Raw genomic sequence first — 21,106 nt, 5'->3', positions numbered from 1 at the left:
TACGTGAAGAGCAAAGTCTTTTAAACATGAAAGTTAAACAGCCGAAAGACAACAAACGTGGGAGGAAATACATTGTTGAAGCGATGTTTTCGTTGTCTTGCGCGGAGTTCTTTTCAATAAGAAAAAGATTCTTGAAACGCAGGAAGTGTGCCATTCTTGCGTCCACCAATCAGAACGCAGTAACTATAGCAACCGCACTGCAGCGTAAACAAAACATGTGACGTTCGGGCGGGAGAACAGCCAGACAGGTGGTGAGTCCGTTTGAGCTCTTCAGGTGTTTTTCAGTTCAGTGTTGGTGGAACGGTTGGCAGGTGCGTGTGACGAAGTGCTTGTGAGCGTTACAATTAACGAGATTTCCGTTTCTATTAAGTGCAACAGAGAACGCGTTTCTTCATGACGAGAAGTGATCGTTGACTCGTCTTTGTGACAGAGATAAATTTCAAAATCTATGACATCATCAACATAAACTGTGATTATTATTTATTATTGTTGTGGTGAACCCTTTGTTTTGTTTACATTGTTTACCATTGTTTTTTGTGTGCAATTTCGTAAATAAATGACGTTGATGAACAATCATTGTGGACTCACATAGATTTTGGTAAGTAATTCTTAATTATGTATCAGTGTATAGTTATTATAAGTCGAGTTAAAGCGGGCGTCGCTTTGCAATTAGTTCAAATCTAATGGAAATCCATCTCCTTGTTTCTCCTCAGTACCAGTAGGGCAGCGTTTGTCAAACATTCTTCAAGTGTGAGGACTAATTTGAGTTCGAATGTTCTACGGACCACACTAATTTGGTCCCCTTCGGAACAAATTGATCATATTTTACTAAATGTTTTAAATGTATATCAATATACATCCGTGCAAATCTCTCTTGAACGTTGAGGGGAGGAGTAAAATTTCCCGTATATATATAAAAGCGATATTCAAAATATTTATGAACGTGAAAAACAATGCTGTCAATGATCTGGGGAGCAGAGTTGTCTTCAACATTGGGAGGTGGGCAGATTTGAGGCTTATTGTGGGGGGAAGACAGGCCTGTAGCCAGTCCAAAAATTTAGGGGGGGGGAATCATATTATACTTCATCACCATATTCATTTGCAAGCCTATCGTGAAACTTTTATTGGGGCGGCCCCCCGTGGATACGAACCTGGGGGGAGATGAGAATCATATTACGGTAGATGAATCTCATATCTGAGGTGAACCTGTTGTATATTATACAGCAAGGGACACCAATTTCATCTCACTTTCCTTTGAGACAGTCGGACACAAATCAGCACATTTCTTCCCCCAAAACATATTTCAAATCGGATAATTAGGGGGATAGTCCCCCAGTTACGAGATTGGAGGGGACATGTCCTCCTTATCCCCCGGGGATTTGCGCCAGTGCTAGTATACCATTATATTTATATTTTTAAAATAGTGTTAAAATTACCTTAATTTTGTTATATTAATAAAATAAAATTAGCATTTTTTAAAAATAATTAAAGGTTATCAAGAAAGTTTTTATAAGAATACATCAACCTAGGCAGGCACAGCAAGAAATTTTTGTTGGGAGAGCTCCAAGATTTGGGGAAAATTCAATATTACAAGCTACTATATCTATGTAACATTGAATGGGTATTATTCTGCATCCAAAAGACGAGAAGTAATTGTAAAGTATTTCCACTTATATTTTTAGTAAAATGATAGAAGTACATTCATGTCCAAAATGATTGTCGCATATCTATAGCGGTCTTCTTGTAAGAATATAATTTGATAATGAGTTTGCAGGGTACTTTTAATACTGATACTATGTGTATAATCTGGAAATGCATATTTGTGGTAAATTTCATAGGAAAAGAATTATAAATACGAAAATTCTAACAAGTAAAACAAAACGTTGCTAAATGGACAATATATATATATATATATATATATATATATATATATATATATATATATATATATATATATATATATATATATATATATATATATTAATTTTCATTTTATTGTTCTTATTTACTGCTCTTTTGACATGAAATTTGCCACATACACGTCTTTGCCGATTATACAGATATTTACATTATAAGAAATACCGGGTGAATTCATTATCAAATTATATTCCTACAGCAACATATTTATAGACATGCGACAATAATTTTGGACATGAGTGTACATTGCTTTTATAAAAGAAAGACACAGATGAAATGTAACATCAAATTTTCATGCTACATCAATTATTGTCATGTTAAACAAATATAGTTTTATCGAGAAAGTATGTTGAGTTAGGAAGCATTAAGGGAGGGAGGATCCGGACCCGGTAGACCACCCTCTGGGTGCGCCTCTGTACCTGGGTATATAAGGTATTAGAGTTATATAATCTTTATCGTAATTAATTGTGTAATGACCGTGCTTTAGATTTTCAATTATAATGTAACCTGTAAGCTGTAACCTGTTATTCGGAAATCACTTGAATTTTATTTTTTTAATGCTTCTTGTGGGAGTTTTACAAATGTTAAATCGAAGAGGGCCACAAGGGCAGACTTCGAGGACCACAGTTTGGGAAACGTGAACTTGGTGAATGGCGGAATGGCTCTTTTAAATATGTTCTATTGTGAATTGCTTCCGCTAAATTCCTCATTTGGAAGTTTAAAATAATATGTGTGCATCTTTGTATGTGTGTGGTTGTGCCAGCAGATTTTTGCATAGAAAGGCCACCTACAGTTAGCAAATTTGATACACGGATAAATGCTCACCAGATCTAATTCTGTACGAAACCCTTTTTCGATTTTCGGTGCTGTTGAAAATGTATGCGAAAACATATGTATGTTTCCTAGCAGTTTTTAAGAATGCCTTTCATGTATGCAACCCCCAATACATCGTGGTTGTGCGGGTTTACATAACAGAGAATAGGGATTGCGTATGGAGTTAAAACTTGTTTTTTTTTTTTCTCTTTTAATCGATGCTCTGAATTAAGACCCGATAATGACGGAAGCTTGCTACAAGTAATATATAAAATAATAAATGCTTAGAATTAATAATGACCAGTCGATGAAACTTATTCGAATTAACACTATACTATTTAGAGAAACATTTCACATTAGCTTACTTATATAATTATTTTTACAAATAGTGTAGTCTCCACCTGAACAAGCTCCAACGACTAAAACCAAATATTCTCGAATGTATGTAATATGCTCTTTTGAGTTCACCTTAAGAGCAAAATTAACTTATGATTTGTAACAATCAAGTATATCATTTTTTAAAAACATATTTCGAAAATACTTCCATAACTTTTTTCGGGCTTAGGAGACAGAATACCATTACAGAAATACACTATTTTTTAGATACTTTAGAAATCTAAATTAAAGTATAAATACAGTATTTTATTTGCTATAATGTAGGCCTATAGGAACAAATTGCAAAAATGAGAGACAAATCATGTTGAAGCAACCTTGCCACATGTACTCGCAATGGAGATGTAGAAAATATGATTGTTACATCAACATTTTCTTTTACTATAGTTCTACAAATATCTTTAAATTTTGTAGCGTGTTTTTCTTCCGACACATTGTGTTTCCATGTATTTGAATCGCATGTCGTTCCGGGTTCGATTTCCGGTGGATATGCATAGACCCACCATAGTGAACAAACAGGGTAGCCACTTGAATTAAAAACTAATGACACCTGTCTGAAGCATAGATATAAAGGCGATACAAGCCATGTGCTGTCCACACATCATTCAACTAAAATTTATTTGACCATGTCTGCTGCGTAGTAGTCTGTATTAGGTATGACCAGAACCGTATTTCTGAAATACCTCGTTCCTGATAATAATAGAACCAGGTATTTGATTCTCGGTGCTGAAACGGATGGATACCTTATTCTCCTGGATCCGGAACTGCGTATCTTTGGAACCGGGTAACCCGGATCCAAAATTTTCTGTCCATTCCTAATCTATACTATAACACCTGGGAGTTTATTGTGGCATCGCTAATATTTTCTTTATTCAGGTTGTAGAGTCTTCTGTTGTGCCTTTCCAGAATTGCAGATACTTACAATAATAATAATACTAATTTTAATATCTATTGGGCCTATAGATTTTTTTTAAAAAAAAAGATTTTTTTGCTGACTGGGAAATAATTATAGAAGAAAAATATTAAAATTTACTAAATTGAGAAATGGAAGCCGGGAACACAATAGGTTACAAAAAAAAAAAAAAAAAACAGCTATCCTTTCTTCTTACATATCTAATTTCTGAACCCACGGGGGGCGGGAACAAAATAGCAACGCCACTGATCAGTCAATTAATCACTCAGATATATTGGAATTTAATCTCTTTCAATTACTAAGTGAATAATTATTACTTTTTAGTGTTGTTATTCGAAGAAAGTATTCCATGTTTTAATAGCAATATACGAATCGATTTAGTTTTCTTTTAGGAAATATTTGGTTCCTATGTTCAAATATGAATTTATTCGAATTTTTAACAAAATTAGTTAGAAAGTTGGAGACTTTATTCCGGTAAACATATTTGACACATTCTTTCGTATATCCAAATTGTGACTGCTTCTTTAACAATAAACAAATCCCGTTATCGTTATATATATAGTTACTGATAAAAAAAAAAAAAAAAACTACTAGAATATCAGGTAACAATTGCTCGTTTAAATCAAGATTCCCTCATTCTTTAATTACGATACTGATTTGATTGGTTTTGAATATTCAACCATTCCCTCCTTCCCGTATTTTTTGGTACCTGCAATGGTGCTCAAGCGACGAGAAAACCCTTGAAATGAAATCTTTGAGTTTTACGTCCCACGTTTATGCTGGCTAGGCTAAAGGAGATAGTGATGATGAGAAATAAATGAAATGATGGAATGAAGAAAGGGGGAACGGGAGAATCCCGAGAAAACTCACGCACATGGTGTTTGTCCACCCAAGGCTCACTCGTCGCGAGCTGAGATCGAACCAAGGACCCCATGCACCAGAGGTGAACGCTCTATCGCTGAGCCACCGCGAGCGACCCCAACACCAATTCGTTACAAATTCAGTGGAATGATTGTCAAAGTATGATTTTAAAAGAGAAGTGTTTGGCCATAAAACCGAATACTGAACATGCAATCCGTAAGAGCAGTTCTGAATGCAGGTTTAGCGTTTCTGTTAGCCAATCAGTAGATCTCGTATTCGAATCTCGCTGCTGTTGGGTAAAGTTTTGCCAGCTATTCCCTCGGCACATCACGCAAATCCTAGGATGATACCTTTATCCTTTGGCTCGTCAGTGGGATATTTGTTTTGTCATAGGTCTTTCATCTCACATTGTTGTACACAAAGGTGTAAGTTTGGTGTCAACTTATACTGAAAGTTGAGGGAAAAGTAATAATATCCATAGTATAACAATTATGGGAGTCGAACTTGGAACTTCCTGATTGACTACAGACTAACTGTTCATTTACACTCAGTTCAGAACAACCTGTTTGAACAGATTATTATTAGTTATTACTAATTACAAAAATTACCCATCTTGAAATTGATCATGCCGTCCCTAACTCCATGTTTCTAATCCTTTCTCAAAGCTAGGCATTTCTAGCTTACATTTCCCCCAACATTTCTTTAAATATTAGAACCTATAGATGAAGAATCATGAAAAGAAAGGAAAATAAATAAAAGGAAAGAAAGCACCGAGTTTCAATACGAGTGAAAGCAAACATAAAGAGAATCTGTGCTAATTTACCAGAACAAACTATGAACGATACAACTCTCTTTGAAAGGAGAAAGATTTTTGAAAATGAATAATCAGAAATTGAAATTGCCCTTTTACAATCTCAAGATTCAATCATCATCATTCTAGAATGCAACAATAATGTTATTGTGCTGCCAAAATGTCTTGAGCCGTGGCAAAAATGCGAACTAAAGCTCACACCCCGACACACCCATGCGTTGAGCCAATAAGGGTTCAACAGCTGGTAAGCGAGAGAGCCTTAGCGAAAGAGAGTGGAATTCCTTCAGCCGATAGCAGCGCCTGAAACGGAAGACTAGGTGTCAAGTCAATGTGGTATATTTATAGTTACAAATCTATATTATTATTATGATACTGGGGGGCATAATGGTCCAGTGGTAGAGCGCTTACGTCTGGTGCGTGGGGTCCAAAGTTCGATCTCCGGCCAAGTAATTTTCTGAGGACAAATCCATGTTCGTGGTTTTCCTCGGGATACTCTCGTTTCCTTCTACATTCTCATTCCACCAATTCTTTCATCATCATTCACTTGCTTCAATCATCAACTTCTTTCAGCCTAAAAGACATAATCGTGGGACGTTAAATTGAAGATATCATTTTGTTATCATGATATTATGTTTCGCTGCTTAAAGCGCATGGTTCCAGATGCAACTTCAGGTGAGGCACAACTTCTAATGTTGATGTAGCATCATGAAAGAACCGGCAAGCTCTTTGATTTATGAGGTAAAGTATGTAAACTTTAGATAATACTGTATTATTATTATTAGGGCTAATTTCTGATTTACATAACAATTTACGGTGGGGCTATCAAATGATTTGGCAACTGTTTTATTGTCAAATGGGCAAACTATGAAGCCTGAAAATTTAGACTAAGATTAAATTTCAGGAGACAATAATAACACGAGGTTAAGACACCAACAAGTACCGTTTGAGGTTGAATGACTTTAACAGGTTACCATGTGACTTCAAGTTGCACTATATCACGGAGTGCAGCACAAAACTCATTTCGTGCGAGCTGGGATCGAACCAAGGACCCCATGCACCAGAGGTGAATGCTTTACCATTGGCCACCGCAGCTCCAACACCAATTCGTTTACAGTCAATCAATTCCATTAATTGTCCGTCTCGTTTAGTGTAAAGGGCATAATCATGAGCTGTACAACGACAAATTTTATTTCATTGGGCTATAAGGCAATTCGTATTTAGTGAAAAAAAAAAAAAAATCAACAATATATGTATTGCAATTTCTTACTTGAGGCAAGGAAGGTCCAGTTGTAAATGAAAACGAACTGATTCCCCATAATTGCTCGTGAGACTTCCCTTGTTTTCTCATTTTTATTTATTTCCGGTTCTTTAGAATTACTTCAAATACCTGTGTAACTAAGCAGAAAGTAATACTTGGAAGCCATTGGGTTTTTCTTTGATTACTATATTCTAGTTTCACTGCCTCCAGTTATGCTGGTTCAATTGTAGCATTTATATTCAGTGGCGTTGCAAGGGGTATTATTTTGGGAGAAGAAAAGTTTTGTACAGATCACTTTCATTACAGATTTTGTTCATAATAATTAGTAAGATCTACAACGTACCCTAAATATTATGCACCTTTTCTGCAACTTCTACTTTCCAACTATTGCATCTTTCAGAACACACTTAACGTAGTACATATTATATATCTTTGCAACTTCTAAAACTCATTCTATATATCATTACAAATATTTGCAACTTCTGGAACACACTCTAAATTGTGTTACAATCTTTGGAAATTCTAGAACACATTCTAGATAATATTGCACATCTTTGCAATTTCTGGAACACACTCTGTATAGTTAACAACTTTGCAACTCCTAAAACACATTTCAAATAATATATGCTTTTCCTAAAACACATCTTTGAAATTTCCAGAGCACACTATAAATTGTGTTACAATCTTTGCATATTTTAGAGCACATTCTAGAAAATATTATACATCTTTGCAATTTCTGGAACACTGTATAATATTTAACAACTTTGCTACTCCTAAAACACATTTCAAACAATATAACACATCTTTGAAACTTCAAGAACACACTATAAGTTAAGTTGTTATAATCTTCGCAAATTTTAGAGCACATTCTAAATAATATTATACATTTTTGCAACTTCCAAATAATGTTACACATCTTTACGTCTTTTTCTAGAACACACTGTAAATTGTGTTACAATCTTTACAAATTATAGAACACATTCTAGACAATATTACACATCTTTGGAACTTCTAAATAATATTACACACCTTTGCAACTTCTTAAACACACTTTAAATAATGTAACACATCTTTGAAACTTGCAGAACACATTATAAATTATTAGAATCTTTGCAAATTCTAGAACACATTCTAGATAATTTACACATCTTTGGAACTTCTAGATAATATTACGCACCTTTGCAACTTCTGAAACACACTCTAAATAATGTAACACATCTTTGAAACTTGCAGAACACATTATAAATTATTAGAATCTTTGCAAATTCTAGAACACATTCTAGATAATTTACACATCTTTGGAACTTCTAAATAATATTACGCACCTTTGCAATTTCTGAAACACACTCTAAATAATGTAACACATCTTTGAAACTTGCAGAACACATTATAAATTATTAGAATCTTTGCAAATTCTAGAACACATTCTAGATAATTTACACATCTTTGGAACTTCTAAATAATATTACGCACCTTTGCAACTTCTGAAACACACTCTAAATAATGTAACATTTTTGAAACTTGCAGAACACATTATAAATTATTAGAATCTTTGCAAATTCTAGAACACATTCTAGATAGTATTACACATCTTTGCAACTTCTAAATAATATTACACATCTTCTCTGGAACACACACCAAATTATATTACACCTCTTTGAAACTTCTAGAATAGATTCTATATAATATTACATTTCATTGACTACCTATCCTAACTTAAATTTGTATTTTTTCTTCTTAGTTATATTATGCTAATACTGGAATGCCACCTTAAATATAGGTTCTGTTCAACTTCTTTTTCTACTGCTGCTGCTGTTATTATTCTTTACAATTGTTATTTGTTCATACGCTTTTTGTCGACAATGAAATTGTATAGGACGAGAACTGCACTTTAAAGTGTGATCTGGACCACAATAGTGAGTTCGATCCTCTTCTGTCGGGCACTGAACCCTGCACCTCTTGAACTAAAGACTTGCACTCAATCCGCCAGGCTATCGAGGAAGAAATTGACCTTTCAAGACATATATATATTGATACTTGACAAATAAATAACTTTATTTTGTGTTTTATAGGAAGAACCTTTAAATTGGCGCATTACTTGGGTAAACACTTCAGCTTTCCTTATTACAATATAACACTAAAACCTTTTCCTTCCACACAAATGCGTGGAATCTGGATAAACATATTCGTTAAAAAAAAAAAAAAAAAAAAAAACTCAATTTGTGATTGTATTTGTCTATGAGAACCTACGGCTGGGTTTGAGGTACTTTTATTCTTTGCACAAACTGCTCTTCATATTCACATGTAATAATTTCTTTGGTAGGTTATGGCGATGTTCTCTTTACATATTATGAATACATATTATGTGCTTAATTAGTTTCATTATTGCCATTTCGTGTTTCTCAGCAAACTGAAATAACGTTACTACTTGCATTAAATAACAATATACGTTCAGTGCATCCTCATATAACAGTTTGTTGTGTAAATAACTTAACAAAACATGGAAAATACACAGGTGCTTGGTTCTTTCTTGTTTAACATTTTCCAAGAGATCTTACCATATTTTCAATGATAAAATTGTTCATTAACAGCAATAACTATTAGCATTCACCAGGGGCGGATCCAGGACCGACTTCTGAGGGGGCAGTGTGTTGTCATACTGCTACTTTTAAGGGTTCCAAACTTTGAGATGGGTTTTATTTATATATATAAAATAAGAAAGTTTCCTCTTCTGGGGGGCGATAGTCCCGATCGGCCCCCTGGATCCGCCCCTGGCATTCACCACTTTGGAGCTGGCAGTATTTGAATGTTGTTAGTGTTCCTTTTTTGCTGCAGGCTTGAGTGCAATGTTATTAGGGTTATTTGTAGATGCAGGTCCGACTTCAACGTTCTTAGCGTTCCTTTCTTTCTTTGTTGCAAACCTAACTCCAATATTGTGTTCCTTCTTTCAGTGCGGGCCCTATTCCAACATTAGGGTTGTTTTCTTGGCCAGACTTGAGTCCAACATTGTAAATGTTCTTTGATGCAGATTTGAATCCAACTTATTAGCATTTCCTTTGATGCAGAACTGACTCCAGTGTCGTTAGCGTTTCTTCCTTTGGTGTAGACCCGAGTCCAACGATATTAGTGATCATTCATGAGATGTAGACCCGAGTTATGTTTCCTTTCTTCCTTGCAGACCTGGCTCTAACTGTCTTTCCTTTCTTTGATGTAAGCTTTAGTTCAACGTTCCAAGCGCTCCTTCTTTTGTGCAGACCCGCTTCCAGCGTTTGTTGATGTTTCTTTCTTTGGCCCAGGCCCGAGTCTAACGTGGTAAGTGTTCCTTTTTCCATTTGATGCCGACCTGAGTATAGCGCTAAATAGTTTTACTTTTCATGTAGTAGCAAAGATAAAAGGAACGGTAAATTTAAACAAAAATGTGTGTCATTTCAAAACTCAGTATGTGAAAAAGTTTCCTTCTTTAAAACAAAGATCTAGAAGATATTTAAACTCTCTTTGTTTTAAGTTATACTTTTATTTGATATTCTTTGAAATCTCTAAACTGAATTTTAAAATATTATTAATAACAATAAATATTATTATTATGAATATTTAATATTAATATTATTATTAATAATTAATATTTAAAATATAAGTAATTTCCTGTGAGTATGATCTGAACTAGAATGAAGATTACTGAGAGCGAACCTGTTTGAAGTGGCCCGCTTATGCCTGAGTTATCCGTGATTGCTAAACATCTGTGGGATATATTATTTATTTGGGCAAGAATCTACTTCTATTTATTTTCCAACAGTATTTATTAAGTAGATGAAATATCAGTTCTTTGCATAGGGAAAATAAATTTGTAGAAAACATTGAATTCCTCTTTAACTACTCCTGTTAAAATTCAAATAATCTATTATTTGAATATTCAAATAATGAATTCTTCAAATATTATCTTAATAGAGACAAACACAAAATGGCATTTGTCTTTTTTTTTTAACATTACTTTCTGCTCGAACTCGTCTCCTAAAGCTCCCAACCATTATTACTTTTTTCAATAATCTTGTAGTTGCATATTATGAGAATTTAATTGTATCGGTTATAATATTATCAATGATGTTAAAATCCTAGAAACGAAGTTTATCATCATTATAGGTATTCTGCCATTATTAGCATGTCACTTGCCGGAACTAAGAAGCTTCCATGCTCCACTGTCTTTCGCTAGCCTCTTCGTCTTCACGTACGATTTTTGTTTTGATATCGTCCTTTAATTGCTGCCTCCTTCGCTCCCTCCCTTGTTTTCTAGCCACCACACTTTCCACAGTTCCTTCTTAGTCAATGTTCGAACGAACGACTTTCTCTTCCTCTCTTAATAATATCTAAAATTTTCTTTTCTTCCCCACCATTTCATTCGTATTCCTCTCGACCCCAGTTAATTTTCTCAATTCTTCTCTACATTCACATTCTGAAAACCAGTCGTTTCTATCCCATACAGTATAATACTCGACACGAAGCATTTTATGAGTCTTTTTTCTCAACTCTTTATTCAAGGTCCCACAAAACAGACTTTTCTTCCTCCTAAAGGCTTCTTTCACCATTCCTATCCTTGCTTTTGTTTCACGTTAGAACTGCATATCGTCACTAAATAATACTACCCAGGTATCGAAAAGCAGTCCAGTCATTTGTTTTCTTTTGTTTAAAAAGAAAAAAAAGAAAACTGGTTGCTATGCAATTCAAATAAATAAAATGAACACATTATAATTCAAATTTACCTTCTACATGTTAACACTGGAATGCCTTTGCAGTCGCTTTTTCTCCTTCTGGAGAAACCTCTTGAGAAAATTAATGTAATTAGGAACGTAAGTTAGGACATGCTGGAAGCAGTCTAGGAAAACTTGAGCGCCAAAGTTAATTACATTCATTTTTATTTATCCAAATATTTCTTTTTTCCTTAACTGATTTAAAACAAAACAGGATTTGTTCTAAATAACTGAAAATCTGTCATGTAGAGGATATGTTGTTTATCAGCAACTTCTCGCTCTTTCTTTCTCCATGGTCTTTGGTGGAAATCCTGGGAAAATGCTACCTGGTTTGTCGTTTTCTCTTGTAATTCCCTGATAACATACAACTCTTATCTTTGATGTAGACGTGTATAGTGGGAAATGCTTTCCTTTTTTGATATTAATTCGTAGCGGGTTCCTTCCTTAGTTTCTACAGGTCTTGCTCGTCCCTTTCTGATCAGACCACTTCCTGTTTCGCCGTCAGCCACCTGTTCAAACGCACCCTCGCTGAGAAGGGACACTAGTTTTCCCTTCAATCTACGTCATCTTACGGTTTTTAACCCATTTAATTTTTAGAGTTATATAATAGAGTATTTCATATTACTTTAATCTTTCAATTCTTCATAAGCTATGGGTTTCCCGAATGCATTATATTTCTGCTTCACTTATTTTACCAAGTCTTTATTATTTGATCAATTTTCTTAATGTTTAACAGACTATAGCAGTGTCCAGGCACGCATCTAGAAATGTTTGCTGGAAGGGGTCCAAAGTATTTTTTGGAGGGAAGGAGTCCAATACGTCTATGTAATATTGAACCTGTGTTATTCTGTACCTGAAAAGACATGAGTAATTGTTAATTACTGACAATTTTTTTTAAGAAAAAATAATAGAACAAGATTATTTTTATAAGAAAAGAAAGAGTATACAGATGAGGCGTAAAATAAAGTCTTTAGCCTACATCAAATTTTCTCTGATAAACAAGTGTAGTTCTGTTAAGAAAATCTACAAATGTCAGTCAAATTGTGACATTTAAGAGGCCTTATCACTGCGAAATTAAAATACCGCTAATTTTACAGTAATTCTGTGATATCTTCAAATAGATAAAAGATAATCAGAAAGTGAAACAAGACCTCCCTAGACAATATTATTTTACATGAGATATCGTTATCACCACTCACTTATCTACTTTCGATTTCAAGCCATTTAGAAACCCGGCATTTATTTTCGCGTTTCTAAATGGCTTTAAACAGAAAGCTACTAGGTGACTCGTGATAACGGTACCTCATGCAAAATAATATTGTCTAGGGCGCTCTTGTTCCACATTTCGATTATCTTTTATCTATTTGAAGATATCACATAATTACTGTAAAATTAGCGGTATTTTAATTTCGCAGTGATAAAGCCTCTTAAGGCAGGCCCGTATCCAAGGGGATCTAGGCCCCCCTAAATTTTAGCTGCTCCCTAAAATTTTCACGGTAGGCTTGGAAATGAACTATAATATGGTAATGAACTATAATATGGTTGGATCGGGCCCCCCTAACTTCAGCCACCCCCCAACATTTTTGGGCTGGCTACCGGCCTGATTTAAGGGTAGGGATTCCGGAGCCGGTGTACCTTTCTCGGTGCGCCCCTAGCAATGTCACAGTGCACAAAACGTGAAAATTGAAGTTTCAATTGTTCATCGACACAACAATGGAAGTTCAATTGGTGCTGTCTGTCCGTCAACAACATTCCCTACCCAGCATTCTCCACGTAAAAATTATGATGCATTGAAGGAGATTGGGGGTAGTTCTTCTCAACAAAGCATTTCCCCCCCTCATTCTCCTTTCCCATTCAAAAATTTAGTGTTTCCATGGCAACCGGTTTTTTAAAATTATGTTTAAGATTAAAAATGGCGAGATAATTTTTCAATTATACTGAAACTGGAAGTGGTAATACATTTTTGGTAGTAGGGCATTTCCAGGGCCTTTCGAGTAATATGAATACGGTATTTCCCCGTTTGGGGTATTTCCGTTTCGTCTATAGGGGAAACAGGAACTTCTGTTTCGCGTATTGGTATTCCATCTAATCTTTCAGGAGATGTATATATTCAATGATCCAGGGATTATTCTTCTACGATTTTCCGCATCTTCTACAATCAATGGTTTGACGACAACCCAAAAAACAGGGTTGATTCTTAAGAATTTTCTTCATCGACATTATTTTTGCACTGAAAAAATAAATAAATTAGCGTTTGAACATGATATGGACAGTTTAGAAGCAACTTCTTTTAAGCTATTGTTTAACATGCCCAATAAGCGAACAAAAAATGTGTAAATGTTTTCTAACAATAAGGTGTTCAAAATATACCTGAACTTCTGGTGTGCCCAATAAGTATATGAACGACTTGTAAATGTGTAAAGTATTGTAAGACCGTTTAAAAGTCATTTCTGTGCCCGTATACTCATTGGGCACATAAGAAGTTCAGATACATTTTGAGCACTCTAAGGGCAGTTAGTATTAACCACTATTAGGAGGCATTCTACACATTTTTTTTTTCACTGGTGGAACACTTCATTACAGTTTTGAACATGTTAAACGATAACGAAAAACTCGTTTCCAAAATATGTTCAAATACTCGTTACCCGTTTTACTAATAAATTGTGTTCGCTTGTTAAAATTAAGCGTTTATGTGCAAATGGAAGCAGATACTTGAAGCTTATGAAAATTTAAGCTTTTTTCATATTTCGGTTCCATGTTTTATCTTCTTATCTATAGTCCTCTTCATTTATCATTTTCTGTAAAACAAATTACATTGACAGTAATGTATATACGCTTTATTGGCCACCATTGATAATCGTTTGTACTGTTGGTTTGTCCAGAATTCTGTAAATTAGTGTGCAGCAGCTGCGTAGCATGAGGGAACGCCAGTATGCCCGGCATCCCCTGTTAATAAGGAAAAGTATGTATTTCATTATGTATATAAATTGTTTACTTGTAATTATCACAATTGTTTCCAATCTTCTGGATGCGGTCCCTCACGCTCGCCTTGCTTAAGCGGAACCTACGAATGCATGTCACATTTTGTGTCTTTCCTCTTGTCGTACGCTACGTTCCTTGGGCTTCCAGGCCTACTGCAAGCATCGGGGTTTTCGTCTGCTTTCTGTCGAATGCGCATGCCCAATTACTTATTTTCTACCCTACATTTGCTGTAGATATAAGCTGGCATATTCAAGTACAGTAGAGCGTCGATTATCCGAAGTAATTGGGGGACATGGGTGTTCGGAAAACTGGTTTGTTCGGATAATCGAACTGTACTGTACTGCACTGTACTGGACTGTACTTCTACAGCCAGTGCCAAACCGACAGAAGTGTGCTGATTGTTGAAACACAGCGACTGGCGGCTTGGCCGGTCAGCAGCGCCTTATGAAGGCCCCATTAGAAGCAATGTTCCACCAGCGGTGGCTCAGTGCGGCGACTACTGTGGGAAACTTGGTTTGGGAGTGAGGGGGATGATGGACGGTAGGGTGGGAGAGTAACAGGTGCGAGCGAGTACACAGTTCGGTTAAGCGGTCGTTCGGTTGACCGACGTTCGGATAATCGACGCTCTACTGTATTACCAACGATAGCTATTTTGAACCAAGCTATAGTTCCTGTACAAAACGTATGAGCGCTAACGGCAAGGAAATAGAATAAAACAGAAATGGTTAGTTCAACGCCTTTTTGAAGCATGTCGCTTATGTAAATGATAGTATAAAAATAGTTATGCTTTAATCGTAATTAAATGCATTGTAATCGTAATCGTGATTAAAGCCAAACTATTAATCTTCATCATCAATACATAGTATGTTCCAGTGGCGTAGCCAGAAACTCATTTAGGGTCACACACAAGCATAAATATAAAGCATTCTGTAGAGTCATGGTCACCGATCTGGTAGGCCAAGAGCAAACAACATTTGCTGCATAGTGAATCTTTTCACTTGTTAGAGGGAACACGCATGGAACATTTATTGTATTGTATTGTATCGCACAAGTGACTAACTTTGGCATCCCCATTCCGGAATACCACGCTACGCTGCTGGTGTGCAGTAACATTGGTCTTTGTTTGTTTTATCCATTTGTTTGCTGATGTTTGCACGTTTTTCCATCAAGAATGAAATTGTAAGCATATTTATGTATATTATTCTTTGTAAGAGCGTGTTTAATTACTTTTCACTCTGTACAAAAAAGAGATTTGTAGAGGAGCGGATTTACGTGTAGGTATTTGGAGGGACCGTTTCACCAAAATTCCTTCTTGCTGCCAAATTCTCTTAGTCAAACCTTAGGAAGTAGGATTGAAAATGAATTATGGAAAAGACGAGAGTGTTGTTCAATAACTTCGCAAGGAAGTGAAGAATTGAAGTGAAAATACGGAATTAGAAGAACATGTACGTACGTCTTCCCGACACAGAAGTTAAACATATAAAGAAGGTATTAACATCCACATATTAAGCTAAGTTGAAGTGTACTTGGAAGGAACAATTTCATATTGAAAAGTGAAATATCAATTAAAAAAGTGCAATTTTAATGAAATCTTTGAGTTTTATGTCCAGCGTTTATGCCATGTGGGCTAAGGAGATGGTGATGAAACATGAATGAAATGATTGAATGAAGAAAGTGGGAGGAAGTGGTATTTGTCCACCACAAAGTCCACTTGGTGCGAGCTGGGATTGGATCGGAGACCTCACGCATCAGAGGTGAACGCTCTACCATCAGCCACTAGAGTGCAATTTTAAGTAAATGTATAGTAGAGTTGGAGAACTACGCCCACCTAAGGAAAAAATGATAATATCTCAGAAACTACTTCAATGAGAATCTACTGATTAGTTGTACGGTATACCTTGATCTTTCAATTAATCGATTACAAAGTTTCATATTTTTAAGTGTCATATTGCATAACATTTAAAAAGAAACAAAGGACGCAATTCCCTCCTGTGTGGGGAAAATACGCCCATTAGGAAAATGCATTGCAAATAAATACCCCTTGATGTATGTTTACATACGAGGGTCATTGCGAAGGTCATGGCAACTATTTTTTTCTCGAAAATGGTAACGAATAAAAAAAAATCTGAAATATGCAAATTAAAGGTTAGTTCATAATCAGTGGCGTATTTAGAAGGGTTTCCGGGCTTAAGCCCCCCCCCCGAAATCTTACTTACTATAGTAAGTAAAGTATATGAAATATCTTGCAGAATTTTCATATTTTCAGGCAAAGCCCCCCGAAAGTTAGCAAAGCCCCTCCCGAAACAAAATCGTAAATACGCCACTGGTTCATATGTATACATTACATGGAGAGAGATGGATGAACATACACACCACCATAAAGATAGAGCACGAGAAAAAAGACGAACAAAATTTTGTCGTTTCAAACGTGTTTTATTGTCAATTGCAACAGCACACAATAGTACAGGGCAGAAACACATACCTGTGACATCTTAAGAGTCCCTCGAAGTAGTCTGCCACAGAATCCATCACATACTGCCAACGCTGTGGAAGACGCCGAATAGGCCTACCCATGGCCTCACCTTGAGCAAATCTTCGGATCTTACGCGTGACTGCTTTGGCAGTCTTCACGAGTTCCAAAGCGTGTTCCACGCAATGGCTCTTTCAGCTTTTGTATCAGATCATAATCGCAAGGTGATAAGTCTGGCAAATATGGTGGATACTCTAAGATGTCACAGGTACGTGTTTCTTCCCTGTACTATTATGTACTGTTGCAATTAACAGTAAAACACATTTGAAACGACATTTTTTCGTCTTTTTTCGTTTTTCGTCTTTATGGTGGTGGTGTATGTTCATCCATCTCCCTACATGTAATGTTTACATATGAACTAACCTTCCATTTGCATATTTCAGATTTTTTTTATTCGTTACCAATTTTGAGAAAAAAAATAGTTGCTATGACTTTTGCAAAGACCCTCGTATTTCCTATTTATTTATTGCACGAATTACAAGAAAATATGGGTATTTTTAAAATAACAGTAAACTGTAGACCCCTATATCGTCGGTAAAGAAACAGCACCGCCTATCTGACGATTTTGAAGCTTCACAGGACGTGAAGTAAAAACTTTTTTCAAGTGTTTCTTACCAACATCCATTGTGTTGAATATAATACAATGATACATTATTATATTCTATCATTGTCAACTTCTAGTTGTCTGGATGTTGGTACGAAAGGAGAAATGGCGCGCTACAGCAGAACAAAAGCAAGCACTAGTATCTATATCTACATATTGTTTTTAAGATCCAATATTCTCAATACGTTTAACACACAAACCAAAGGCTCAAAATATTACATTGTGCAATAGTCACATACATATCATGTAGCTTTTTCTGCTCCACTACAAGCAGAATGAACCCATTTGTAGCACACGCCACATCTGTACCTGGCCGAACGCAGTTACTCCAGAGTATAACACTTAAATATTGCAGTTGTACCACAACAGGCCCTGGACACACGTGATCCTCAAACTCTGATAGAAGCATGTAACTAGAAGAAACTCAAATATATTACAATCATAAGAATTCTGATACATTAAGTGATTTACCTTGCATCTTAATCTTCTAAAAAAGTACTAAGGAAATCTAGTGAAACTATATTTTTTGACAACACAACAAAGACGATTTGCTCTGCCCTTTTTTCTTCTCTGTCACTAAACTTCCCTGTTCTTCCGTAGTTGGGAGTGCTATCCACGTGTTTCTCTCGTTTACCGTTTAATCACTAGAATGGTGTGCGGGATTGTCCGGCTGGGCGGGAATCCCCCACTCTACTCTATTTTGCCTGCGGAATATCGTGGAAGAGTTGGAGACAGATTATTGCGGTGAAGAGCTTGGGGAGACTTTCATTCAGCAGTAGATTGACATTGGTTAAGTATGATGATAATGATAATATAAGAAGCTAGAATATTGAACATGGCGGATCTAGCCCGGGGTCGAGGGGGCCTAGGCTTCCCCAATTTTATCAGTGACAACAATATTTGTGCTTTTATTTATATATTTTTGAAAGTTTACTACAAACTCATGATATACCTATTAAAGTCTTGGTTCTGACTGTCCCTCCCGCAGTTTTTACCTTATGGATCCGCCACTGACACAAAACCCTAAAAATAAATAAATAAATAAATAAATAAATAAATAAGAAAACACGAATATACCTTTCCTAGATCATCAGGAATTCCTTTTTTACCCACATCTGAGATTAGATAAAATAATACGTACTCAACAGCGTTGTAGGCGAAAGAAGAATACGCCAACAGAAATGAACCAGTGAATGAATACCATATTTTTATTTGCAAATTAATCATATGTGTCTCCTTTTAATGAAATTATTCTAGTCAGACAAGTGTATTCGATGCTAATACAACATGTAAGCATGGTAAATTATTACCTAGGTACAGTGGTTTAGTGCGAGAATGGAAAAAATCTGTGCCCTGTACATTCAAGGAATAAGGTTGAAAAGAAAGTGATCCTGATGCTATAAGAAGATACAATTGCTTTGTGCTTCCACAAAGATCTTTAATGAAGATAGGTCTTCGCCCAGCCCAGTTGCTTCTTCTGAAGAGAAAACAGTGAGTTATTATAGGAAAAAAAAAAAGACAAAACAGTGCATAATATAGTAGAAACTAGGAACTCGTTCATAACTTTAGATATGATCAGCTTTTACTTGAGTAATGCATATTAATTTCATAGAACGAGAAGGAAGTTGGAAAACAAACGTCATGCTACGCTGTATTACTCGCAGAATCTGATAAACTGAATTAAGGATAATTTGAACGTACAGCTACGTGATTAACCACAGTTGCAATTACACATCCGGGGATATCACTTTTCCTCTAAGCATAAGCTACTTCAGTTATTTTAGAATCATCATATAATTACCTATTAAATATCCGTTTTTAAAGGGGTTATGTGCATGTTTTGACATGAAATATTCAGTAACATTTGTCCCGGGTTCGATTCCCGCTGGAAAAACATCGAATGCATTGTGATGGTTCAGACTCCACTTTAAAACGGTACACCTTGTCCGTTTTTTTGAGAAAATACGTAAATACAATCAATCTGTTAGAATTTCCTAAAAGAATTGCAGGTGTTATTGTCGAGTCTGTCATTACCTGAATACGAGGTGTGTTCAAATAGAAATCAACTTTCGCTATAACATCTTTATTGCTCATTGTAGAAAATTTTAAGCACTGTCCTCCTTAAACTAGGGGGCGCGGTGGCTCAGTGGTAGAGCGTTCACCTCCGGTGCTTGGGGTCCTTGGTTCGATCCCAGCTCGCGCCGTGTGGACTTTGTGGTGGACAAACACCGTGCTCGTGGGTTTTCTCGGGGTTCTCCCGTTTCCTCCTACTTTCTTCTTTCCACCATTTCACTCATCCCTCATCATCACCGTCTCCTTTAGCCTAATCGGCGTAACCCTGGAACGTAAAACTTAAAGATTTCATTTCATTTCATTTTTGCCCCTTAAACTAGTCCGTTCTACTGGCATTACATCGTTCCCAACATTTTTGGAAAGCCTTTTGGAATACATTCTGGGATGGTGCGTAAGTCTCTTGTCATATTGTTCTAAATCTCCCCTATGGTTTAGAAACAACATCCTTTCAAAGTGATTTTAAGTTTGGGAAACAGGAAAAAGTTGGCTGGGGCTAAATCCAGAGAATAGAGTGGATGGGACTCAACGGGAATCTGATTTTTTGCCAAATAACTGCGGATAAGGAGGAGCGAAGCGAAGTAGGCACATTGCAGGATATACCATCCAAGTCTGGTTTTATCACAATTCAGGCCTCTTCCTGCGCACATCTCTCAACCGCGCTAAAATGTCCTGGTACAATTGTTTGTTTACCATCCGATCACATGATACAAATTCATGATGGATAATATGTTTCCAATAAAAAAAACACACAACAAAATTATCTTGAACCAAATCATGCGTGCTTTTTTTTTTTTTTTTTTTTTGGACGAGGAAACCCTTAATTAATTGAAAAACAATTGAAATGCCTCTGTAAATGTTTTGCGAAGTGCTCAAAAACGATTCATTTGGGGTCATTGTAGGTCAGAAAATGGTCGATTTTCTTACCTTTTTCGGCGTTTCTCTGTTTGTTGGTCTTTTTTAAGCTCTTAATAAGTCTTAATGTCTTTTTTTTTTCACTTCATCTTTCGACAATAAATTTACTGGCCGTTAACTCGAATCACCACCGCCTCTTAAACATCTTTTCTTTAGGAAAGAAAATTCAAAACATAAGACATTTTTCAAGGACTGGACTGATAAGACCAGATCTGCAACAATCACAAGTCAGATAAGGAGGCGTAATAATGTTTTCCAGCAAGAAGGGGTGAGGGTTGGGAAGTTTTTGTTATTTTA

General features: G+C 35.9%; 1 protein-coding gene across 2 annotated transcripts in view; it reads left to right on the top strand.

The window, feature by feature from the left end:
- The first annotated feature begins 303 nt into the window (after positions 1 to 303).
- Cad96Cb (protocadherin Fat 4-like Cad96Ca) overlaps positions 304 to 21,106 on the top strand; it is a 316,068-nt gene continuing 295,265 nt past the window's right edge. For both annotated transcript variants that reach the window (XM_081769855.1, XM_081769853.1), the window contains exon 1: positions 304 to 598. The gene's annotated coding sequence lies outside the window, so the exon portion shown is untranslated. The remainder of the gene's footprint in view (positions 599 to 21,106) is intronic.

Source organism: Thermobia domestica, chromosome 8 (assembly GCF_964235325.1).
Source record: "Thermobia domestica chromosome 8, izTheDome1.hap1.1, whole genome shotgun sequence".
NCBI classification, from domain to species: Eukaryota; Metazoa; Arthropoda; class Insecta; order Zygentoma; family Lepismatidae; genus Thermobia; species Thermobia domestica.
The sequence above is the reverse complement of the archived record's forward strand: the minus strand, read 5'-3'. Positions and strand labels throughout refer to the sequence as shown.